The sequence below is a fragment of the Callospermophilus lateralis genome, chromosome 1 (genome assembly GCF_048772815.1).
Source record: "Callospermophilus lateralis isolate mCalLat2 chromosome 1, mCalLat2.hap1, whole genome shotgun sequence".
NCBI lineage: Eukaryota > Metazoa > Chordata > Mammalia > Rodentia > Sciuridae > Callospermophilus > Callospermophilus lateralis.
In genome coordinates this window covers 72,671,328-72,698,568 of record NC_135305.1, presented here as the reverse complement: position 1 = coordinate 72,698,568, position 27,241 = coordinate 72,671,328, and the positions used below count along the sequence as shown (strand labels likewise).

Genomic DNA, 27,241 nt, shown 5'->3' with positions numbered 1-27,241 from the left:
AAAATCTGTGCAACTATTTCAGCAACTGGCACATGGTTGTGTTATGATTCCTGTGGCAAAAATTACCTTATTGCCATAGGTCTTTCTTGATGAATGAGACTACTTAGTTAGAAGGGAATTATATTTGATACAAGAGTCATGTGTTGGAGCAAAAGGCCACAGTCAGCCTAGATTTGGTAAGTGTGGAGGTGTGAGACAACTCATTTTTTTCTTTCATGCTGGGAATTTAAATGGAGATACTTCCTAAGAAAAAAGTATGTAATTTGAAGAATTTTTTTTTAAAACATATCTTGAAAGTTAAATACATCAGTAAAGAAAACAACAGATGTTATCATGGAACTGAACTGGATTTAAAACACTCATTTAAAACAATGATTATAAATGCAATATTGCATCATCACATTAGAATCTTCTAGGCCTAAAGCACTAAAGCAGAATTTCCCACATCCCATGTGGAATTGTATTTTTGAAATATATTGAAAGTTCATATATTCAAAAAAGTTCAAATAATCCCACACTCTTCACTCTTAGAAATTCAAAATGAACAACATTACTATCAAAGGGTCTTAATATTTTTTTTATTAATTTTTATTGTTGGTTGTTCAAAACATTACATAGTTCTTGATATATCATATTTCACACTTTGATTCAAGTGGGATATGAACTCACATTTTTACCCCGTATACAGATTGCAGAATCACATCAGTTACACATCCATTGATTTACATATTGCCATACTAGTGGCTCTTAATATTTTTAAACTTAATTTTCACTTAACTAAAATTTAGCATTTTCTTCAATTTGAATGATGCTCTAGTATTATTAACAGTACCTGGGACTATATTAAAATAAAAATGTCAGATATTTTCATATAGTATCACAGTTATTGCAGCTTTCTTAAAATATAATTTACATTCATTACTATTTCAAAATTATCATAGTTATTAGAGGTAATGCTATATCTTATTATTCAATGTTTTAACAAGAATATGGTTGCATTTTAACATATTACAAATTTATTTTCATATTTTGATCATTATACTACAATATAACTTGTTTAATTTGACATCTTACACATTTTGTTTTGTATATTTAATGACATTATTAAGGAATTTTTGACCACCAAACAGCACTGTCACATATACACAAAAAAGAGTCTAAAACCCTAGCACTAACTACACTTATTAAACTTTATCTGATGTGAAATCTCCAAACTAATTTATTTAGGAATGCTTTTATATTTCACTCTGATAACCATGTTGAATTCATCCATCTAGTGACACTGTTTGGAAATTCTACTATGATCATTTCTCCACTGACCTAGTGCATCTTCTATAGAACTCTGTCTACGGTTAGCTATGTCCACAGTTCACATATTAATTTTTTTTTAAGAGAGAGTGAGAGAGAGAGGGGAAGAGAGAGAGAGAGAGAGAGAGAGAGAGAGAGAGAGAGAGAGAATATTTTTAATATTTATTTTTCAGTTTTCGGCGGACACAACATCTTTGTTTGTATGTGGTGCTGAGGATCGAACCCGGGCCACACGCATGCCAGGCTAGCGCGCTACCGCTTGAGCCACATCCCCAGCCCCTCACATATTAATTAATCAGTCTTCTCAGTGCCACAGATACCTTGGAGATGCACAGTGAACTTCTAAGACCATGGCATTTTAAGCACCCTTCCATAAGTTATTTTGACCATGGGATACTTTTCTTTCTCAAAACCAAACTTGGGACTAGCATTTAGTCTTCTACAATGCTGAAGACCCCTGCATTCTAGGATGCTTACATTCATCCCTGACATCTATGTGTGAAATGTTGTGTCAGTCCATATAGGAGATTAATAAAAATAATAATAAAATAAAAATAAAATTTATATCAACTTTGAGCTACTCATGCAGGTTTTTTCATTTAGAGGGAAAAACACTCAGGGAAATCAATGTATGTTGAGCAAAGTCCCTCCCCCGCCCCTCCGCCCAAGAAGTGATGCTACAGACTCTTTACTTTGGAGGACACTGATTTCTCCTGATGAAGGAGAACCACCTGTCAGTCCTGGAGAGTTCTCACTCTTTTGTGGTTTTTCAGCTTTATCACTAATGGAATGTGGGGCCAAACAGTTCTTTGTTGTGGCTCAAGATGTGTGCATTGTAGGATGCTTACATTCATCCCTGGTCTCTACCTTTTAGATGAAAGTGGCAACTCCTTCCAACCTCAAGTTGTAACAACTGAAAATGTCTCCAGATGTTGCCAAATGCAGTTGGCAGACACAGTTATAACCTTGGAAAACTTCTGGAGCAAATGTTTAGTTTATGTAAGGAAGAAATTTGTCATTCCCTAGGAAAAATTTAAGGTAAAAAAAAATGTCTGTTATATATTTCAGTTACTATTTAAACAAGTTTTTCAGAACAGTTTTGTGGGCTCTAACCTCTACATATAAGGGAAATTCAATGTGTCCAGGATTTTATCATACCTTATACCAGAGACCAGGAAACATTTTCTGTATGATTCCAGAATAAATATTGTGGGCTTTGTGGGCAGGATGGTCTCATATACTACTCAATGCTTCAGATATAGGCTGAAAGCAGACACTGTGTAAAACAAAGAGGGTGGCTAGGTTTTAATAAAACTTTATTAACAGAAAAAGAGTCAAAACATATTTGGCCTGAAAGCTGTATTTTGCCAATACTTGTACTAAATGCCACATATTCATGTTAGGTCTAAAATAAGGAAAATTATTTATAAGGTAGAAAATGTTATTTACTTTATTTGATACACATTCAATTTAATCATTAAACCACACAAATTTTCAAAGTTATTATTGCTTCTTATTTAAAGCTTTATTTACATAGGGTAATTAATTCAGCCTTGCCTATTTCTCTCAGATATATTAACATTTTGATAACATATGACAAAATTAATATGGAAATTCCTACCTGGATTGTTACTGAATGCTGGGCAGTGCATACCTCAACTCTAGAAGTTTCAGTCCATGATAGACCAGGACAAGGGACAGCCACAAGATATAGTCGACCTTGTTCTTATACACAAAATTTTGTGCTTTGTGCAACATCAATAAGAATGCCTGTTTAACACATTCTCAATAGACAAACTATATCAAATGACATACATAATAGCCATCCTCTCCTTCTTACTTACAATTAGAACCCCAGTTTAAAATCAGGAGGAAAACACATTTAACAATAGACCACATTTCCCAGCTTCTTCTCTAATTTCATGTGTCCATGTGACTAAGTTATAGCCTATGAGACACATGCAAAAGTGTTGTATGGGAAATACAGGGAAGATATGAGAAGAAAGTTGGCTCAGTTAGAAAAGAACCTCCTTTTGTTCTCCTCAGCTTCTTTTTAAAAATTAATTTATTTTAATTAGGCATATATGACAGCAGAATGCATTTTGATTCATTGTACATAATTTAGCACAACTTTCATTTCTCTGGTTGTACACAACATAACGTTGTACCATATGTGCAATCATACATGTATCTAGGGTAATGATGTCCATCTCATTCCACCATCTTTCCTGCCCCCATGCACCTTCCCCACCCCTCCTTCCCCTTTATCTCCTCAGCTTCTTCACTCTACTGGTCTGGTACAGTGATAGGAATCAAAGCCACTATGGACCACGAGGATAGAAACTACACATTGAAGATGACAGAACAGAAAGAAATTTGGGCCCCTGATGTACTGAAAGTCACATAGAGGTCTAGATACCTCCTGATTTCTCCTAAGTGAAAACAAAATGAAACCTCGTATTTCCCTTAAGTTTATATGATTTGGATTTTATTCTACATGTGGCTAAATATGATCATAATTGATGGAATGACTCAGTAAGTTTGAAACTGATTCTGAACCTGATTATCCTAGGAATCCTTGGCTTTCTTATATATTACTACAGGAACTGATGTACCTCAGATTAACAGGCAAGGCATCAATTCCAGAGGAAAAGGGTGGAGAAATAACAGTGTTATTCAAGGACCCTGTGATCTCCTCCAATGTTCTTCTTGAGAGTAAAAAAAAAGTTATTATAAATATGAACAGCTATTTTAAAAACATATTCTGTTGAATCTCATATTACCATAGGCCTTTCTCTGCAGACTACTCCAATGAAAAAGAGAAGGAAGTTCTTGCTCAGAACAATAAAAATATTATTAACTTGGAAATCAGAATGAGGATGATATTATTCAATTTCTTTCTTATCCAGTGCATTTCTATCATATTTCTTTCCTTTTTTTCAATTTCCTGAAGGATACCTTGTTAGCCAAGCAAAAATTCAGAAATGTAACCATCCAAGTTTTCATTTTTAAACTCTGAGTATCTTCTGTTATTTCTTCTTATCTATACACAGAAGAGAAAACACAAGGTAGTTACAGTTCATAATCTTCATGGTTGTTCATGTGATAAATAGTGCTTTCTTAAAAGATAACTGTATTGTTCTCCAAATGTATAATTTCCTAAGAGTTGTAATATCAGCCACAGTAATGTACTAAGGTTTCCTAACTGGTCATGCCTAACAGTAGGGATGTCTAAACTTAATTGTGCCTCTGAGTAAGATCAGATTTTTCCTTCCATGAGGCAAACTAAAGTTTTATACTTTTGGATGCATGTGTGTGTGATACCATGTGTGCCTCTGAACATGCACGCACACATTCAAGTATCCAAAGAGCTTTGAAAATTGTATGTTAGCTTTCTATTGTTATCACAAATATCTGAGATAATAATTTATACATAGAAAAGGTATATTTTGGAATTGTTTTCAAGGCTTTAGTCTATCATGAGGTAGACCCATTGCTGAGTGGCAATGGTGAAAACTCATTGTAGAGCAAAACCTCTCACCTCATAACTGTGTATCCTAAGAGAGAAAGAGGAGAAACTGGAATACCACAATCCCCTTTAGGGGCAAAGCCACAATAAACTAAATATCTCCTGTTATGCCCCTCAAGGTTTTCACCACCTCACAATAGTACCAATCTGGACACCCAGCCTTATACATGGGCCATTCCAGATGGTGGTCATTCCACATCCAAATTATGGCAAATGTATAAAGGTACAGTAAGATGTGTAGTTGTTTGTTTTTATTTTTTAAAGAAAATAGGTATATTTGAGTTAATATAAAATCATCTAACTCTCTGTATGTTGAATGTACCTTCTTGAATAATTATTTGGTAGACATAAATTACACCTATTTTTGTATTTATGCACAAGGACTTTACTGACTGCAGATAAGAAATTCAAGGAAGACATACTCTCACTCCTCTCTTCTAAGTGTGCTCTTTCTTATTATATCCCATGATTCTCTTAGCAGAACCATTCAGGAAGATGATACCAGCCTATCAGAGCAGAAATCTGAGATGAACACTATTTGCATTCCTAAGATTAAATTGCTTTGTATAAATAAAATGGAGAAGGATAGATAAATTTGAACCCATGTGAAATGGATACTTCAGGATCCAGAAAGAGGTCACACTCACCAAAAGATTGCATTATTTCAAAAAAGGTTGCAGAATGAAGAACTAGGGTTCTAGATCAGTAGATTTGTGTGTAAACCCACTTTAAAAACAGATGGAAACTAAAACTATGAAAAACATCATCACTATTCCTCTGAGACCAATTTCAGTCATCAAAAGCTTTGTTGTTAGGCCATGGCTAACCACGGGGGAAAACTGGGGGTGTGGGGAACACCCACTTCCTGCATGCTGAAGAAATGGAATTCTTGTGAAATTTGTGTGACTAGATAAAGGATTTCTTAATAAGATCACTCTACTCCTATAATTTCATTTTCTTATCTCTTACATGTATATAAACTGTTCCTATCTCAGATTGATGTGATCTGTGATAAATACAATAGTGCATCAAAATTTTTTGGATGGTTTCTAATAAATAGAAGGCACTCAATAAGTCTTGGTTGCTAGAATTATTCTCAGAGCTATATCTGAGACTTTAAAAACCTAGGGGAAAAAGCACAAATGGATGCACACACGCCCTCCTAAACAATGAAAAATTTTATATCTATTTAACAGCATTAAATAAAATAGTCTCTATCTGAAGGCAACATGAAGGCCAGGTTCCAACCCTTTGAGTTTCTCACCTGGAAAAGATATGCAGAGACAGTGAGGCCCCGAGCTCTCTGCCAGTGGCTTCTCTTCTTTTCTTTACCCCAGCTCCTCAGGCAGTGTGAAGAGCTCTTTTCCACTACAGGGGTGCCAATCCACACATAACTCCTGCACACAGTAGTGCCTTTACCTATCCTTGGGCCCAAAGTTTCAGATAGCACATTTTGTCATCAGGGAAGGAGACTGTGTGGGCTATAAAAGTGGCTTAGGTCTGTTTGGGCAGAGGAGTATGTTTCCAGGTAATTGTGGGTGTGGGTAGCAGATAACCCCAGGAGTATTGGTCTAACAGAGTCTTTATTTCAGGAAGGAGGGAGAGGGGAGTAATGCTAGGGGAGGGCTGAATGAGGCCATTACAAAAGATAAACTTGGCTCAGGAATACATCTTTCTCAGAGAGTGTCAAGTTTTCCTAAAATAAATAGGCTCAAAGTCCTTCATTGTAATAAAAATTAAATGCTTAATAGTGTATTTTTTTAATGTTCAATATTTAAGAATAACATGTATATTAAAGGGAAAGATGAACTGAATGCTTAAATGGTATTTTCATATTTATTTATTTGTAGTTATCACCTTGTCTGTATTAGTTCATTATTACTACTATAACAAATTACCAACTTAACATTTCAAAACAATATAAATTTACTATTTCAGTTTCTGTAGGTCAAAAGTCTGAGTGGGCTTGGCTGGTTTCTTTGCTCTGGGTTTCACAAAGGAAAAAATCAAGTTGTCAGCCACCTGGGCTCCGGTTTTTTTTTTTTTTAAATATCTTTTAGTTGTTGATGGACCTTTATTTTATTCATTTATTTATATGTGGTGCTGAAAATTGAACCCAGTGCCTCATACATGTAAGGCAAGCACTCTACCACTGGGCCACAACCCAGCTCTCCAGCTGGATCTTATCAGGAGGTTCTGGGAAGAGTATACCTCCAAGTTCCTGCAGGTGTTGACAAACAGTCCCTTGCAGTTGTAGGACTATGGTCTCCATTTCCATGCTGGTCACCACCCTTCTCCTCTAGAGAGCTTCCTTGAGTTCTTACATTTAGGCCTTTGCATCTCAGAGCTATCAATGAAGTGGCAGGTTCTACTCAGCCAGAGAAACTTCTCTGCTTTGAAGAATTTACCTGATTAGGTAATAGGACTTCATATTTTGAAAAGTTTGTAACTCTAATTACATCTGCAAATTCCCTTAGCCTTGTAATAAAACACATTCACAGGTTTTAGAAAATGGGTTTAGTTAGCCATTTTGCCTAACACAATGTCTATAAAATTAAAACACAGTATATACACTCTCACTGGAAAATAAATAAGAAAGAAATAATTAGAAAAAAAATTAGAGCAATATATAGTATTCTAATGAAGTGTATTGCACCTAATAGACTCTGCAAAAACTATATTTAATCAATACATGATGAAAGAAATATTTTTTGTTCTTGAATTTCAATTTTCTAATAATCAGAAAATATTTCAAATTAACAAAATTAACTATCTATGTCACAATCATACATATCATATATTTAGATGATGTGTAGAGTGAATAAATACCCTTCAAGAATATTCAAGCTAAGACAAATAAAACAATAGAAGTAATATTTATTACCCAGCCTAATGGGAACTCTTGTTATAACTATCATTGTGAATATTGTATTGCATTTTTATAGCTGTATTCCTTTACAGAATTTATATTCTTTAGGAAAAAAGAAACACCAATTATCTGACTTTTCATCTACCTTTCTTCACCTAACTTTCAAAAAATTCTACATTTTCTTTCTCAGTTAATCATAATTTGAAACACATTTTTATTATTTTGTGAGAAACGAATTATTTTAAAATTTTAAAAGTGTTTAGCAGTCTTTAAGGTCTGTGACATAATAACTGCTTCAATCACTGAAAGTGAATTTCTGCCAGAGGTGGATACAGTTAGGTGTGTGACATGCATTGGATCCCTTCATTGATGACAGGACAGTTGATGTCCAGAGCATATATGTATCCAGTTTCCATCAACACTACCACTGGACTTCACAATTACCAAAATAAATGTTTTCAAGAAACCTCACATTGAATTTAGAAGAAGAATTATTGTTAAGAGTAACTCCTTAAAGTCAGCTGATATCATCAACTAGTGGACTACCTGACACCATCAGAACAGTCCACTCTCCTCTTTCCTGGAATTACCACTTTTCTTAAGAGCAGGCAATGAAGAGAAAGTGGAAGGCAAGTCTCTCTAATTTTTTTGAGTCACCTAATGATGGATTTCATTGCAGAATTTCTAGTAGCACTGGTGCGATAAAAATTGGTTTAATAAAATTGTTTAATAAAAATGATTTTATACATGGTTGAGGACTTACAGAAGATGAAAAGAAATGGGATGTCTTGTGTAAAGAGGGCTTCAAAACAAACACTCACTGAATTCAGCATAATGAGACAAGAAAATGAAGCCAGAGAAATGAATTTGATTTACAAATAACAAATTTAGAAAATTATGAAGTCTAGTGTAATGGAAAAAATAAACCTTTAAAATGTGCATGTGGCATAATTGTCTATAGTATTGTCAAAAAAGATATTGATAAAAACTGGAAAAAAATTTAAAAATTCTTTTCCTCAGATGACACTTTCCCCAGTCTCATTATGCTGTACTTTACTTTCAATCAAAATTTCCTCCTATCCTTACAAATCAGTTTTACTAACAACCATTTTCCTTCTTTACCAAAATGTGCAAATATTTATAATGGACAAGAGCAAAAGGTAGATTATTTTCCCTTTTCAATTCTATTTGCATAATTATCTAGTAAAACAGAAACCTGAGGCAAATAAGTAGGGTACTTTCAAGTTAAAATAAGGCATGTTTTAGTGACTTTTTTTTTTAAGTTTTCAATACATATCCTACTGTACATCTTGCCCTAAATCTATGATTGTCTTATACTGATACAGACATTATTTAGGTATTTGATGTTGTCTTCAATGAATATTCTCAATGTTTCTAGGACAGGTAATACATAATTTTCAAGCCTCCATAAACATTGATTGCAGCATTTTTAAGAATATAAGTGATTTTGAATTATTGCAGCTCTCCTCTGCCACTCACTAACTTCTTAAATGGTTTTGATTCTGGACTAATTTTAGGTTTACAGAGAGTTTATAATGATGGTACAGAGAATTCTGCATTCATTTTACCCATCTTCTCTTTAAGTTAGTATCTTATATAATTGTGATACACTTGTCAAACTAAGAAATGAATACTGGGAAACAAGAAATTAACATTACTATTTTAAAAAAAATCTGTTTATATGGGCAAATGTGTTGGAATGTCTTTGCCTGTTCTCCTGTGAATGACTGGCTCTCCAAAGAAAATCAAGGTCCATAAGGTGGTCAACTTCAAAGTCAGAGGGTGGAAACAGAGCCCTGTGAGCCTAGAATTGAATTTATTTGTCTTCCATTATTTTCTGCCTTCAGTGGAAACCATTCACTTGCAGGGCTACACAATTCAGCAATTTTGGCTGGGCTGTCCATAAAGATGAACTATTTCAAGAATTTCTGTGAATAACCCAGATATTTTACCTGCATTCCAGAATCACAGGGGCATCACAGTAGCCTGGGGAGATCTAGGAAATTCCCATTCAAAGAAAATCCTATGGATTCAAAAGAAAGAAATCTTAGAACATTATCTAAGAGCACTCATGAGCAAGAGATGGTATTATATTGTCTACAAAGATCCTTCTGATGGAAGGCTGTGGTTGTGAAAGATTTACCACATGGGCAACAATGGGTCCAACCCACCCTGAGAATGGGGTTTGATATGAATCCCTGGAAGATCTCAGGAATCCAGGGGAATGACCCAGCCAGCAGAGAGTACATGCTCAGTGATGGGTGTGGGGGTTGGGGTTTCATATTTCACCTACTGACAAGTTAGGTCCTGATAATTACATTGTCCTGGTATACACTGTTTAAATATGCCTCCCTTTTTGGCTGTATTTGTTACCAATTTATAAGTATATGTCTTTTTATTAAAATTATTCAAGTCAAGTATTTTCATAACTATCTTAGAAAGATAAGGATATTCATTGAGGAGTTTTAAAATAGAAGACAAAAGCATGGTCTTCAAGAAAAGAAACTCTAGACTTTAAATCAAAATGCAAATCAAAAAAGTTTAACAAGACTACCATCAATGCAATTTTTCATTTTTCATTTTAAATTAAATCATGGGAATAAAATAATTTTCCTTTTTCTTTCTCTCTTAAGAGCTTAGTACATTATAATAGAAATGACATTGAGTGATTGCTAAATTAATGAAACCATTGTTAGAGTTCCCTACAAGTTTAGGGATAGATTTATAAAAGCTACATTTGGCTGACTCACTGCTCAGCCCTATTTTTGTCCCTTTTCCTTTTAAAACAGCCTAATCAAGAAACAATTCTACATAATGGGTCAAAGGATGAAATCTCTTGAGACAAAGCTCAGAATATCCTGACAGAAAATAGTATCAGTCTTCCTGGTTCAGAACTATCCTTTAACTTGTGTCCTTAACTTCATATTACTTGAGGCTGTGAAATGCAAACACAGTACCCTTCCCAGAAATTGACTGAAGTTACAAAGTTCATGGTGTTTGTAGCCTTACACCTTGGGTCTCTTGAAAATTTTTCTCCTGGATTCTAGAGCCAATAAGGGGACCCAGTATCTCACACCATTTGCAAAATCTCTCTTCCAAGTTTGGTCACTTTGAAAAATCTCACTTCTGCTTCGTAGAATAAGATTACAGTTTGAACGTTTTCTCTAATCTGTCTCTGGAAATATTGAGGTAGCCTTTATATTTCCTAGAAAAGTCATTTTGCCAGTAAGTGTTCACAAAAGGACTTTACACAGGTTTAGTATTCAAATAAGCAACACACGTGCTGCTCAAAAGGCAGGGGTGGGGAGAGTCGTGGTTTTATAAGGGTTTTTATAATTCTGTTCCCTAAAATTTAAAGCACTGTAACAATGGTTTCATTAATTTGCAAATCATTCAATGTCATGTCTGCTATAAAGTACTGGACTTTTAATGGGTTTAGGGAGAGAGGAAAATTATTCCTTTGATTTAATTTAAAATGAAAAAGTGCATAGCTAGTAACTTTGTTAATTTTGGGGGGATGGGCTAGTAAAATTTTCATCTCATGTAAGTTTATTTTTGTAATGAGAATACATACCTGTTTCATGGTTTAGTGGTGGATTATTATAGCAGGTAACTTTGATTTCATGAAAAATTCTCTTGGCCCATCTGCTTTTGGCCATAGCTGCTTATGGATGTTATTGAAAGCACAGACACACCTTAAGCTGGCAACCTTCTATCACAAGTATAAGTAGGGTTCCACCAGCTTTCTGACTCAGGGTCTTCCTTTCCATTTTCTGTCTCAGGGCAGAAACTAGAGAGGCAAGAAAATCATCACTTCTCCCTTGTATTCGGGATCATCTGTATACCATTTACGTAAGCAAAATGCTTATGGGCAGAAAACAAATATGAATACAATTTTTAAAGCAAATTGAAGTCTACTTTGCAACACAGGACTCTGCTGTCTGGCCTACTTGAACTCCTAACACCCTATGCTGAGGCTGCACACTTATTCATTCATTTGTTCAACAAATATTTATGGAGCATGAACCTTGGGTGAGGTATGCTGCAGTTGTTAAGGATATAGCATTGAAATTAAAGTGTGGTCCTCAAGAAAAGGAACTTCTAGTCTTTGTGGGGAGATAATCAGCAAAAGAATAGCACAGTCAGTATGCCATACCTGCAGGTTCTGCATTGAATCAAAATTATGAGAAAAAAAAATTGCCTTCACTGTTTGCGTACAGACTTACAGTATAACAATTATATACATAGCATTTGTGTTATGTTGTACACTGTAAGTAATCTACAGATGATTGGACTAGTATTAAATCATATAAAATCCTAATATGGCAATACTTGCATAAGTTATATGAGAATATTTTGCCATTTTATATAAAGTACTTGAGCATCCTTGAATTTTGTTACTCATGGGGGGTCCTGAAATCAGGACCTATGGATGTTGAGGGAAAACTGTATTTTAGTGGGTGGAGAATGCTATGGGAGAAAGCAAGGCAAAATAAATATTAGAATAGGGTACTGTTATAAATTTACATAAGGGCATCAGGAAATCCTCCCTAAGATGGTACCATTAAAGGAAATTACCATTAAAGGAAATACCTGGAAGGTGAGTATGCAGAAATGTGATTATTTGAGGGGGGAGAAAATTCCAGACAAAAGGAAAAGCAGGTATAAAGAATTAAGGCAGGGGCTGGGTTGTGGCTCAACTGTAGAGCGCTTGCCTAGCATGTGCAAGGCACTGGGTTTGATCCTCAACACCACATAAAAAATAAGTAAATAAAATAAAGGTATTGTGTCCAACTACAACTAAATATGTGTGTGTGTATGTGTGTGTGTGTCTGTGTGTGTGTGTGTGTGTGTGTGTCTGTGTGTGTATTATATATATAAAGAATTAAGGCATTCTGTCTGGCTTGAGAAAGCTCAGTAATTAAGTCAATATTTGACCTTGAACTAATTAACTATTCTGTATGTCTCAGCTATGTAGCTGATTCATGGTGAGGACTGAATGTGTCATTTTTTCAGACACAGAGTACATGTATAGTATGTGTAGCTCTTTATTACTCTCAAGGTGTTACATGGTCTGGAAGGCTCTCCAAGGAAGTCTTGGCCTGCGCCAGCCTTCAACTACATTATCAAAGGTCTCATTCTCTTTTTCTGGCCTTTATGTATGATGTGTGTCATGGAACTGACTCAAAAAGTATATCTTTGGGGGAGAGGAAAGAGGATTGTTAACATGGACGTGTCACAAAGAATAGGTGAAGTCAGATATTTCACCACAAGAAGACCTGATTTTATTCTGGAAGTCTTTCAGAGCTAAAGGTGAGTTCAAGCATTCTAGATGAAGGATGAGAAAGACATCTAGACAGAGGAAGAATCATTTTAAAAGTTTGCAAGGCAATAGATGGACAAGTTGTCTCCTCCTCAGTAGACATTTGGCAAGATCTGAAGACATTTTGGATTGTCATAAGGGAGAAGGTGCTACTGACACCTGGTAGAGGCCAGGGATGCTGCTAAGCATCCTGCATCGAGTGGACAGTACCTCACAATGAAGTCTTATCTGCTCCTTAAACATTAATAGTGCTGAGACTGAGAAACCTGCTGTACAGCAAGAGCGTGTTTCATGGAAAACAGAGAAGATCTGTGTCAGTATCTTTTTATTATTGCACAGTTATTAAGACAGGTGGGATCTAGATCATGTGGGGTTGTATAAGTTTAATTATATTGTATCCTAAATTCAAATACAGTCTCTGAAGAATTTTAATCAGGACATGTGTTTTGAGGTGGGTGAGGTGGGGACAGTAGAAGTTTCAGTAGAGACACATTCCAAAGAGAGGTTTATATTCAGAACTAATTTGAACACTGATGAAGCACTCAGCCACACCAAAGCTATAAGAGAGCCCTGCATGGAGACTGGAAGAGTTTGGAAGATGAATCTCTGCAGAAAGACATGCAGCCAAGTCCACCTCTCCCTTTCCAATAAAGCCACTCCCTGTTAACATTTCCTGACATAAAGGGGAGAGAATAGGTTTAAAGAACTCGCTTCAAGATCTTAACATGTATTAATTCCTTGTTTGTAATCATGTTGGAGTCACATCTGAGCAAAGGATGGAGAGCTATGGCTAGTGATGTGGAGGACTACAGTTTGAAAACTATTGTGATTTCCGAGTTTACCAGGGTAGAACATTGCAGCGTGTTGGCTAGGTGTGTGAGCTCAGAGCAAAGGGAGAGAGAAAGAATACCAGCTATTTTGGAACTAATCTGTGTTACATCCTTCAGAAAGGGCAAAGAGACCTCAGCAGAAAAAAAAAGAGAGTTGGATTAGCAGACACCAAGGGATGTGGAGGAGGTCAAATTGGACTGGGGAAGTAGCGGTATACTTGACCACATCAGGAGACTGCATGAGAATGAGAGAGAGATCCCTTGTGTTAGGGTGAAATACGATGGCAGAGGAAATAATCTCTGAAGATTGAAAGCAAAGGCCCAAGAGGAAAGTTAATTTTAAAAATATAGCATAACTAGAAAATGCTAGTGGAAGTTTTCTACCACAGTACAAATCAGATAAGAGCTATCCTACTCTCTCTTCCTCATCTACGACTTGGAGGAGTCAGACCATTTGGACAAAACATGCAGCAAGAATAAAGAAGTCCTGGGTGACAAATGCGTAGTGAAGTTGCCCTCCTTCCCTTTCCTTTTTATGAAATTTTTTAGTAAGGCAAGAAAAAAATTCTATTTTAGGAAATGAGTTTTGGTGAAAGTAGCATTTTAGTTACTGAACTGAAACTGAGGGCTGGAATATAGCTCAGTGGCAAAGTGTCTGCCTTGCATTCTCAAAGTCCTGGGTTTGACCCCCCCCCAGTTCCAAAAAAGAAAAGAACTGAAACTGAAACTTTAGGCAAACAATTAAGTGTACAGAATAAATTGAAAAACAAATTTTGAACCTTCTTTACTTCTTTTTATAAATCTTTCTCATAATGGTAAAGATGTCACAAAACAAGTAGGAGCCAAGTCCCAAGGATGCAGATGCCTGTGAGAGTGCTGCTTCAGCAGGTGTTTCTTGGACTCATCTGTTACTTGTTGTCATAAGTTATGATACTCTTGCGTTACATGCTGTAACATAAACCAAACTTTTCTTCACAATTTGTTTTTGAAGAATTTTATACCATCTTTAATATAATAAGCTATCTTTGAAGAAAACTCTAAATTCAAATGTAATATTTGGTTTTTACTAACATCCATTTTAATACTATTTTTTAATCTTAAAATACGCCTAATATGTAATATCACATGCTGCAAAGTCACTTCTCAGTTCATGTTATCTGTGTTGAATTGAAAGAGATTAGATTTGGCTTCAGATAAAATAATTTAAATTATGAAACAAAGATTGGTCAGTTCTTTGTCATGCATTAAGATAAATGAAAAAGAAGAAAGGAAGAGATATGAATAAATATATATGTATATATAAATGGTCATTGTCCTAACTGGAAGTAAGTTTCTTATAGATCAAATGTCAACATATTTAGGATACAGCCACGTAAATTTTCCTGAGGCAGAAGTGTGGACTAACTAGCCTCTAACCTCTGAGTCCCACTCATCAAATATAAACAACTCTAATTTTGTGAATTCTTACTAGTACTCTAGAACATTATCTGAATATAATTCTATATATCATGTCCACATATACATTAAATGATAAATGTATCTTCTCAGTTTTAAATGAAAAGAATTATCATTTTATTTCACACAGAGCTATATGAAAACACAATTTGAAATTGTATTTATGATTTAACCTCATAAAGTAACTTTGAAAAAGAAGAAAATAATATTCTGTATCAAAGTTTGTAATTTATGCTATCATCTAAGATCTTTACTCATTCTCAATTTTGATAACACAGCTATAGTCACAACTTTTGATGTGGAATTACATAGTCCTGGGTGCTATGCACAGATTTCAGGACTGTAAACTCCTGAAATTTTAGGCATAATCCTATCCCTATATGTCAAGTATATATTTCAGAAAAGAGGGTTCATGACTATAGTCAAACTCTCCTTGTGTCCATGATCCATGGAAAATTACCAACTAGTGCTTGAAGTATCTACCTCAGGTAATTATAAAAGCTATTTACAGAATAATTGGCTCTAGCAATTAGGTTTTGTTTTAGTGCCTTCAAATCTATTTTTTACAAAAGTGAGAGAAGAACCTTTTGGGCATTACACTGGGATTTCTGCACACATGGAAACCAGTGGGGAAAATGGGGCAAATTATGTGCTATGGAACTTAGGCTGTTTCAAATGTTAATAGAGATCCCACATCTCAGCTTTACCTATGATTTCAGGTCCCTGCTTTTGGATTATTTGTAAATGGCTGACAATGTAACAGTGGCTGAGCAGCACATGAAGCTGAGGATTATAGATAACAGAGAGACAAAAACTCTTAGAAAATAGTCATGTTGATTGAATTAAACTCCCCATGTGGTACAGATTCTGCCCAATTTAGATTTGGCTTCTTCACTCACTTGAGAAAAAAAAAAAATCTGCAGTATTTTCTTGCTCTTAAAGTAGGATTCCAGAATAAATAGGTTTATTCCCATCATTATTCTCCAGATCCTGAGTCCTTATAAGTGCAAAGTACTATGTAGGAGATAAATTTACACTGGCATGGAGAGCTCCTACCCTCAAGATGTTGACTGTCTAAGAGGTGATATAAAACCACAAATGATCATAATATTTGAAAGTGATGTTTCAAAAAATAATGTAGAGTTTTAATGTTTACAGCCAGTATCATAAAGTGCCATTACAACTACCAAATATATTCATTTATGTGACACATTTGCAGATGGTGACCTTCTGTATGATAATCCTGGTACATTTCCTTAGAAAATTCTGTTTTTCTGATGTCTGTTGCTCCATGACTTTTGGTTCTTGAGATTTATGCTCCTGTGCAGTCTGGGCCTGAGCTTCATTAGCACCTGATTTACCATGAGTGCAGATGGTTATTGGAAATAAAAAGTCAGCCATTTCCTATGATTAAATCTCTCATGGGCGGCATCTCCCTCTTAGCTATTTCCTTACTATTGCATATGATTCATTCGCAAGCAGAACAGTGATTATTATATGATTGTTAAATCTAAAGTGGAAAGGAAAGTAGAATATTAGAAAAAGTCTAGTAGCTTATTAATATATATTATGTGCTACAATGAAAATGATTTTACATAGCATTAGCAAGATGATAGATTTACAGATGATGAGAGAAAATTACTCTATTGTGATGATTGAACGTAACAAAAAGAATTCAGAATTTTTCTTTTCTTTCTTTCTTTTTTTAAATTTTGTTTTTCTTCTTGCCTGTTTTAAGAGGTTATTGTTTAAATGAGTAATCACTGCCTGCCTCCTCCTTCTGGTCACTTGACTGTTCTTCTGGGCAGTAATTATATTATGAACCTAATAAAGGAAGGGAACAACAGAATTGTTAGTGGGTGTTTGTATCTTTAGAACTCAAAAAGTAAGACATTGTTGTCAATAGAAGTACTTTACTAGTTTTTATCTGCTTGAAAATAATTGATAGATTTTTTTTTATTTGACACTCTCCTTTTATATGAACAAGAGTTTGAAAATTTTCATCACCCTTTTTATGTTTTGCACACTCGTGATGATATACTAAATTAGTAAAGTTTATGACTGCATAGCAGAGAGTCAATCCATACAATAGAAACTTGTTGCTTTGCCTGGTTATATTACTATTTTCAACTTTCCCATCATATTCTGTGTAAAATCTATTTGTTGAAAAGACAAATACAATCACAGTCACCAAAGCTCATTTTGTTTAATTCATTTTCATTATTAGATTTATTTAGGTTATTTAGTTTCAAACTCTGAGGGTTTGAATATAAAAAAAAGATTAATAATGAAATTCAAGTGCTGCCTCAGTGGATTTTTTAGGAGCATATTTTGCTGCCATTTCCAGAATGCTCATGAAGCAAGTAATTGCCTCAAAAAATAAAAAATAAAAATAAAAAAATAAAAAATAGAAGACATACACAATGAAACACAAATTTTTCTATGTTTTTTTTTCATACAAGCACTGCTTCTAATAATATCATTCATAAGACAAATAGGCCATACTGTAAATATCTGGCCCTTTCCTGCCAGTGTGATCTTATTTCTCAGTAAGCTAAGGCTCCTCATCCAGGCTTGAGGGCCTTTTTTTCAGTGGATTTGGGGTATCTGTTCCTTTTTACCACAGGGTATTTCTGCTTAGAATCACTGGTGATGGAAATGTACTTTTTAAAAGTAATCGTAATGTCTCATCAACTATTTCACTTTTTCCATTTTCATTTATTACTATAGTAATTATATTATATACATGTGAATATTTGGAGAATGCTGTCTTTCCCACTATCCTGGAAGGTAGTTTGTGGAAGCTCTTGGTGACTTTTTTTATATTGTGCTTAGCACACTGTGTGTTATGTACTAAGTTTTCTTCTCTTTTCTCCGTACTTACAGAGCATACTACACCAAAACTTACTGGCGATAGGCAGCAATCACTTTGTTCTCATATTTCTGTGGATTAGTTGAGCAGTTCTTCCACTGCAGTACATTGGTAGATGAGCTGGAGGCTGGGTTTTCCTTTAAACCACAAGCTAGTCCTGATTCAAGGGAATAAAACAAGAGATTTACCTCCAAAAGGGAGAAACCATCTAGTTCCACTATATAGAAGGAAGCATAGAGGAATAGGAAGAATTTGTGCTCACTAAACATTTGTGTTGTATTCAATGATAAGGTAATTACATATATAATTGCCATTTATTATAAAAAGTATTCCAGCAATTGATTAAATTAACAGTTTGGTTTTATGCATGGGGAGTGTGTTCTAAGGTATGTACATTCTCTTCTAAGAATGACAAAGGGGAGAGTGATTCATTATTTCTGAGTGATAACAGGCAATTTCTTCTTACATTTAGATAACTAATTGCTGTGATCAATATGAGGACAAAAACTTTACTTTAATCATTCATTAATAATATTAATGAGAAACATTAATATTTAATAATTAAGAAACATTAATATGCATTTTTTCTTTGGTCTTTCATATTTTTAAGGAAGTTACCTTTTGTTTTCCTGTGTCTGAAATGACTAGCTTCTAATTTTTAGAAAATAGGAAATAAAGGTCCTGCTCACATAAGTGGTATCATGAGTTCATAATAATTAACTCTTACATTATATAAGAATATACATTATGATTTATTTTGAGAATATGTGACCACCCACTAAAATGAGCATCTCGGAGATTCTATTTTCTATTTAATAGGTAGACCAAAGTACAATAGGATAGTTTCTCTAATCTTTGTAATCTGTTCAGAACAGGAAACAACTTTAAATGAGTCATTGGGCTGAATGGGTGACCATAAATATGTAACAATATTCAGAATATGACAACTTCAATGCTGGATCTAGTTTCAGATTGTAGTTCTATTTTTATAAACACTTGGTTATGACTCAGTGGAAAAGTAAAGATGTTGTTTCATTTAAATCCTAGAAATCAATGCAACATGTTACTATTGTTTTAATATAATAAAATCTAGTGTTTTGGTAGTTTGTTGATGGTGATGTATATTGAAAATAGCTTCTTCTTAGAAAACTACTTCAGTTTGAGATTAATCTCCATTTACTATCTGCTGATATGGGCATAATTTCAAACAGGAGAAAGTAGTATATACTAGCATGTTTTTAAAATAAAACAAAAGGTACTGGAGAGAAAAAGAGAGGAATTGTTTCCTTCACGTCTATCTTAAAATTATCTACATGCACTTGGAGTACTGGCACAATGATTAATTCCCAAATGATGTTGCTTATATCTGTCAATTAGTTCATGTATAAGTCAGCCTAGATATTTTGTATAAATTATAGCATCGTGACTAGAAACAAAAGAAGATCATGATGTTTCAGGGAGTCATCTGGGTCCCTCAAGATGTAAATCAGTGACAAAAAATGTAATCTAAATAATAATGGATCTACTGATTCATATGTTGGACCAAGTAATTCTTCAATTTGATTAAAATATTAATATTGCCAATATAACTCAAGTAGTCTGATTCCTACCCCTTATCGTTTTTTTTTTTTGTTTTTTTTTTTGCAAGATAATTAATGTTTATAGAACTCCTCTATAATACTGGAAGAGAAAGAATTTCCTTTTTTAGTTCTAATGTCAGAGAAGTTTTAAAGTGAACAGCATTTGCAAAATGTAGAGTTTTGCTTCTTATTACAGAATTGGAAAAAGACTGCTGATATGTGAAGAGAAAAAAAGGTAAAGCACTTAACTAATTTTCAGGGAATGGAAACAACTTTTATTAGAAGTATTTTTGTAAGTTGTAAAGCTGAGGCAATTTTCACAGAATATAGGTAAGGAATATAATGTGTGAAGGAGCTAGAGAAGTGTAATTTTTCTTCATTTTTGCAAGTTTTACAAAATATAGCATCTAAACCTTAGGAGACACAGACAAAAATACAGCAGGGCAAAATATATTCTATGACAAAATTATTGATTTAAAATTATCTTATTACATTTAGATAATGTAATAAGATAATTTTAAATCAATAATTTAAAATCAAAATGGGAGTTCATAACCCACTTGAATCAAATGTATGAAATATGATATGTCAAGAGCTTTGTAATGTTTTGAACAACCAATAAAAAAATAAACATTTAGAACAAAAAAAAAAAGAAAAGAAAAAAAATTATCTTATTACATTTAGGATAATAGAAAAATATCAGTTGGACTTTCAGTGATGAAAGTGTATGTGTTTTTCAAAAATATATATGTGGAATTGCTGGGCATGGTGGCACATGCCTGTACTCTTAGCAACTCTGGAGGCTGAGGCAAGAGGATTGTAAGTTCAAGGCCAGCCTGAACAATTAGGTGAGACCCTAAATAACTTAGCAAAACCCTTTCTCAAAATAAAAAATGAAAAAAAAATTAAAAAGTGTTGGAGAGGTGGCGTAATGGTTAAGTGCCCCTGGATTCAATTGCCAGTACTGAAAAAACAAACAAACAAACAGAAAAAATTGTTTTAAACTCCCTAGGTTGAAACTGCTTTGCATGTCTACGTGTACTGTGCTTCCCTGAAACTCAGTATGTGCTTCTGAAATACATGTTGAACTGTATTAAAACTAACACACTTTATATTCTTATTCCAGATGATTGGCAGTGTGTTCTCTAAAAACAAATAAAACAGGGAGGGAAAGAAAGAGCTGGGAGAGAGAGAGAGAGGAAAGAAAATTATCAGGGAAATCACCAGGTATTTCAAGAAAGTCAATTGGTAGATAGAAAGTGAATGTTGTAAGCAGATATTTCATGTTCTAACTCAATATATTCAATTGCCATTATCCAGCTAGTGTTTCTGTTGCTTAGGAAGGATATATGGACTTTACAGCAGGTCTACCATTGAACAATATCTTGGTGATGTATTATACATAGTCCAGAGTCTCATCCTCCTTTTGGTAAATGTAGAAACATAATTGAATTGTGGCACCTAAAACTGATCAGGCTCTTATCCACCTGCTCAATGTGATCAACTATAAAATTTATACACTTAATTCAGGCGTGGTGGTGCACAACCTGTAATCCCAACAGCTCTGAAGGCTGAGGCAGGAGGATGGAGAGTTCAAAGCCAGACTCAGCAAAAGGGAGGTGCTAAGCAACTCTGTGAGACCCCGTCTCTAAATAAAATACAAAATAGGGCTGGGGATGTGGCTCAGTGGCTGACTGCCCCTGAGTTCAATCCCTTGTCCCCCCCCCCAAAAAAAAATTATATACACTTAAAATAGAGAGATGGTGGTGATATTCCTTTCTGTGGATTCAGATGCACAATTCCATGACTCAAGATATCACATTCATAATATTGAACTACACAGAAAACCAAATTACCTTCCATTTTGCCAACATCTCTTGGTTTCCCTTGCTTGCCCATTCATGGTAACAAAATGTTTGCTCCATCTCCAATTATAATATCCTTTCCTGACAACACACAAAAATGGTAAAGGATGGGAGAGCTTCCACTCTGCATGTGTGTCTCTACCAGGAAGGAAATCTTTCCCAGAAGCCAACAGTATGCTCTCTTCAGGTACCATTCATCAGCTCTAGATTATACTGTCATATTTAGAGGGTTTGCTTCAGGAGAAGGAAATAAAAACCCTTAAATAGAAAAAGGAACAAAGTTGTCATCTAATGATGACCTGTCTAATCAAAAACATTTTCTTTATAGTCTAGGAAAAAGCTTCTGGTGATGCTGCAATCATTATTGTATTTAAATTTTGGTACTTTCTATAAAATATTAGGAGAATCACTACTATGACCCACAAGCTTACCTGAGACAGTGCCATGTTCAGTAACAGCTTTAATTATTGCTACCACAAATGTTGTTCAATCTTCCTAACATTTTCCTAAAGAAACTTTTATTATTATGAAAAATTTATTTTAACAGTGAAGATATGATTACTATTGAAAGATATTTGGTTCTAAACATACGTGATCATTGTTTAAACATTCTTTAACATTCATTTTACATTTTGTATAATTATAAATTTATCACTGCTCTTAGGAATTTACTATATGCATGTACCTATTCAGTACAGACTGTAATGTGGCAACACTGCTGCTTTTGTACTTTTTCATTTTCATTCAATTAATTAGATATATTGTGCAATAAAAAGGTGAGAAAAAGAGAACATTTATGTTATAAATAATGGGGAGAAAATTCTTATGCATAAAACCTTGATATAACCAATTTTTTAAATAACTGAAAAAATATTTGATTTTTGATTGAATATTTTCATATTTTCATACAGTTGAGAAAGTTTTTTTATTCTTGTGAAAGTAATTCAAGTTAAAAATTGTATTTTTAGAATATCCATCTTTTTTTAAAAAACATACTAAGATAAAGTATTATATGATTCTGTCTGAAGTTTCTAAAGATTGTTTCATTGTCTCTCTGGGTTTAACAATCACACCTTATGAATGAGCATTAGATACAAGCATTTTTTATATGTCATTTAAAAAAATGTATAGCTCTATCCATTGTATGGAAGCATGAAAAATGTTTGTTTTCTTTGGCGTAAATATAAAATAGCCCCATTGTACTCATCATAGCAGTGTTTCTTCCCTATGAAATAATATCAGAAGGATCATTCTGTATTATAAGAGACATGCAATTCTGTGAACAAGAACAACAACAAAATTCATGAGTTAAGAGAGTTTAAATGAAATGGAGTTCTTTACATAACTTATAATGATATTAAAACATAGGGTCACTTTCCTCCCTGGCACATTCACATGGATGATTTCTTGGTTGCTCTCATTATGTTGTAATCTCACGTTTCTACAATCAAATATGTAACACCTATATACTTAAATATTTGATGCTATTTTTTAAAATAAATTTGACTAAAAGTTCCCATTCATTCCATCATTTTGTACTTACAACAACTTTATCCATAACTATTTATTTGTGATTTTTGTAGTTGCCAATCAAAAGAAATAATTAAATTGGTAAATTTATCTGAGTTGGGTCAGGTCCTTCTTGTTAACAAATACCTATTACCTTAGTCTCTACAGATGACATTTGTTTGCCCAGGAGACTTCACAAAGTGATGGAAAACATAAGCTACAACATGCCCCTTCATTACTCCTGGACTGACCTTGCACTGACAGGGCCCGTGGCCCTGCAAGCATTCTGCTTGTCACAGCTACTTTGCAAGTGCTTTTCCTTAGATGAGTTGCATCTTTCCAACACTGCTCTTTCACTGGTAAAATCAGTTCCCCCAGGAGCTCTTCTATTTTCCTTGTAATGTATTTTTTTTTAAAGAGAGAGTGAGAGAGGAGAGAGAGAGAAAGAGAATTTTTTAATATTTATTTTTTAGTTATCGGCGGACACAACATCTTTGTTTGTATGTGGTGCTGAGAATCGAACCCGGGCCGCACGCATGCCAGGCGAGCGCACTACCACTTGAGCCACATCCCCAGCCCCTGTAATGTATTTTTAAAAGTAATATTTCACTACATTTAGGAATAAATGAGTAGTTCTACAACTAATGTTTAGTGTAATATTTCTTGGCAATGAAAAGTGAATAAAACTGAACTGATTCTATGACATAAATATATCATTTTTAAAAACACTGTTACAATAAGTTGACATTACTGCAAGTCCCAACACCAGCAATGTTAGTCAAGTTCAAATCCCTACTATGCTTCAAAGCTATGCCATCAAATTGTTAAGATTAAGACTTACTATTAGAAAATTATTCCCAGTTTTGAAGTGACTACTAAAATATGATAGTAATAAGACAAAAGTAAAACAAAAACAATGAAAAAGATAGGATTTTGAAACATCCTTAATAAGTAAAATATTTATTGGTTTTTACCTAGGACATTATGATTTTGCTTTCATTTGAAAACCAAAGATCAAAAAGGATTTATTTTTTTCATTTGTTGAGTATGTTATCCATGCAATTTAGTTAGAATCACTGAGTTCAGGATGCTTGAAAAGGGATGAAGATGTCTTACAGAAGACTTTTCAGTTTCATACATGTTAAATGATCGGCTTGTATCTTCTGTATCCCCATAAATACATAAAAATAACTTAAAAACCTCTGTAAGATAAAAAGATGACCTTTAAGAGTAATTTCACTGAATTAAAAACTTCTGTGTGTTTATGACATAGAGCTTGCTACATAAAATAAATGAAGTAATGGCATTTCCCTCTTCATGATGCATCTTTGTTAGAAATAAGATTCATATATAATTAAGTTTTTTTGTATTCTTTTGAGAAAAGCACTGGTACTTAATGTTCTATTTTATGTTTGTGGCATTGTTGTTACCAAACACATGAAAGCTGAAACAAAAAGCAATGAACTAGAAAGAAATATTCAAAGGAAAAAAATATATATATGGCTAGAAATCAAATTTTCTATTTGAAAATTAAAAACTTGTAGAACTAAATATTAACTAAATTTTATAATGACAAAAATGATTTTGCTTGAGGAAAATCTCTGATAGTTCACATTTCTCTGAGGATATATAATAGAAGTAAAATTAGTAACAAAATGCCTGGAAATGGGAGCTAATTTTTTTCATTTTAACATGAACATCTGCTAGCCAAGCACTCTGAATATTAAACTGGAACCTGTAGGTTTACAATTAAATTCATTGAACAGGATTTAATATGTCAATTAAATTATAATTGCATGGATAACTTTTTTTGGACTTTTTGGGGCATTTGTCATCTTGCTTGAAGTCATAAAATCTGCCCATGAATACAATGAATTTGATTTTGGTGTGACCATTTCACAATGGGTTAATGCCCATTTACCACATGCTTAAAGTCCACATTTGTTTTCTCTGACAAATTTTTGAGTTTGAATTATTTGGATCATTTTATAATGTGAGTCATAAAAATAGACAGCATACATGCTTAAATGGCTTTTTTTTTTTTGCATTTCTACAACCTAAAGACCAGTTTGGTTGAAAAAATAAAATTTAACAGCCTTTAATTTGTCATGTGGAATCTGACTCTATGTGCTTTTTATTACCTCTATATATTTATCTAAGTGAAACATAAAATGGTTGTAATAATGGAGAATTTAAAGTAGCTTTTGCACATGAGCAGTAATGCTAACTAATATTGTGAATAAAGGCTGAATGTAAATTCTCAGAATTTCTATTTCTTCTGATGTATTTGTTAAAGTGAGTAAATCTTGGTTAGCAGATCAAAGTCCCACATTGCCCTAAATTAAACTATGATGAATTTTGATAGGCAGAATGGAAAATATAGGGTATAATCATTTCTATGCACCTGAAAGCCTCATCTGTATATTTAATTTCCAACTGTAATACAATATACATTAGATCATAGAACCTGTCAAAATATGATCCCATGGCTCTTTTTATTCCAGAGAAATACTCTGTTATTCCCATAAGTACATTCAGAGATAACCTAGGTATGGCATAAATCTAAGTGTAACCCAATATTACCAGTTCTTATTGATTCTACCTCATTTATGTCTATTGAATTGAGACTCTCTTCTCCATTTCCCTTGTCACTTAGTTTAGGCCTCCTATGATATTTCATTTGGATTATTCCAATAGCAACGTTTCTGTCAACACCAACAGCATTTCAACATTCCAGACCATTTTTTCTTTTCTACTAGACGTATTTATCTATAAAATAAAGCTGGCCATATCAGTCCAATGCTGATAAACTTGTCAGCCTCTTATTCATCTTATTTTAATATACAAGATCGAATCTAACCTTTTTCTGTGGCATACATGTTCTGAGACACACCTCACTGCACTTGTCCATCCATACTCAGCATACTCTCACATCATACTGCACTGATATGACACTCAGAACTTATCTCTTTCTTTTGCCTTCTCTATTTGCTTCTACTAACTTATCCATTAAAGCATAAGTTTTTCCTTTAAAGATTTTTTTTGCATTCCCTAAAGCAAAATTAGTTGAATTATCAAAGTGTGCTCACATTATTTTTTGCACATATTCATTTAACTAATTAATTTTTAAAATATTATCTAATATGCCTATAATTTTACCTCATTTTTCATTCACTGAGAACAAAAAATAATTGCACCTTTATGTGTATCTTTAGAACTTGACACTATAGCATATGGAAGTGAATGTTCTCATGAATGAACAAATGAAGATCTAGAGAAAAGATAAACACAAAAATGTTAAAATTAGAACAACCACGAAAAATGTCTTGAGACCATCTCAGACCAACAATTTCTTCTTAACTTATAAAATGATGTCCATTTTTATCACAATGATAAATCAAAGGAAAATGTTTTTAATTTTACATAACTTCAGCAAGTATGTCAACTTATAAAAGCATATCTATTGTATACAATCAGGCTTTAAATAAGAAAAATATTATCTGGAAAATAATAATGTTTCATGGTACCAGAATTCAATGAAATCTGAAACCTGTTTTGATCTTCAGATTACTGACCTGAATGTGGCTGATACAAGAAGGGCTTGTGACAATTTTGTATGGAAATAAAACCTAGTATAAACCTAGATATTATTGAATATGTGTAGATAAATAAAATTACTTTTATAGTTTATAATTTCATGTCATAAACTCTACTTAACAGAAGATTACTAACCACTCTATTGGATTTCACACCATTTTCCTAACCAATAACAGCATTGAATCAAGTACAAAACTCCCTTGCCAAATATCTTTTTAATTATCAAAACATTTTGCATTCTAATGGAAGAGACAGATATCGATATTTATAGGTCACACAAAATAGTTTGATGTGAGAGATATTCAAATACTAAACAGAAGTTTCTGTTTTGATTTTGTATGTGAAGATGTGTAGGTCAATTTACCTGCATTTTTTCTAATTGAGGGCATGACACCATATAAGAAATATGTATAATTCAAAACTGTCTATTTTTTTTACAAGAATGAATTTTTAAGTACAATATGGATAGTATAAAAATATAGT

General features: G+C 33.6%; 1 protein-coding gene across 6 annotated transcripts in view; it reads left to right on the top strand.

Moving 5' to 3' along the window:
- Positions 1-27,241, top strand: part of Dgkb (diacylglycerol kinase beta) — a 575,876-nt gene that overhangs the window by 396,986 nt on the left and 151,649 nt on the right. The gene's annotated exons all lie outside the window — the stretch shown is intronic.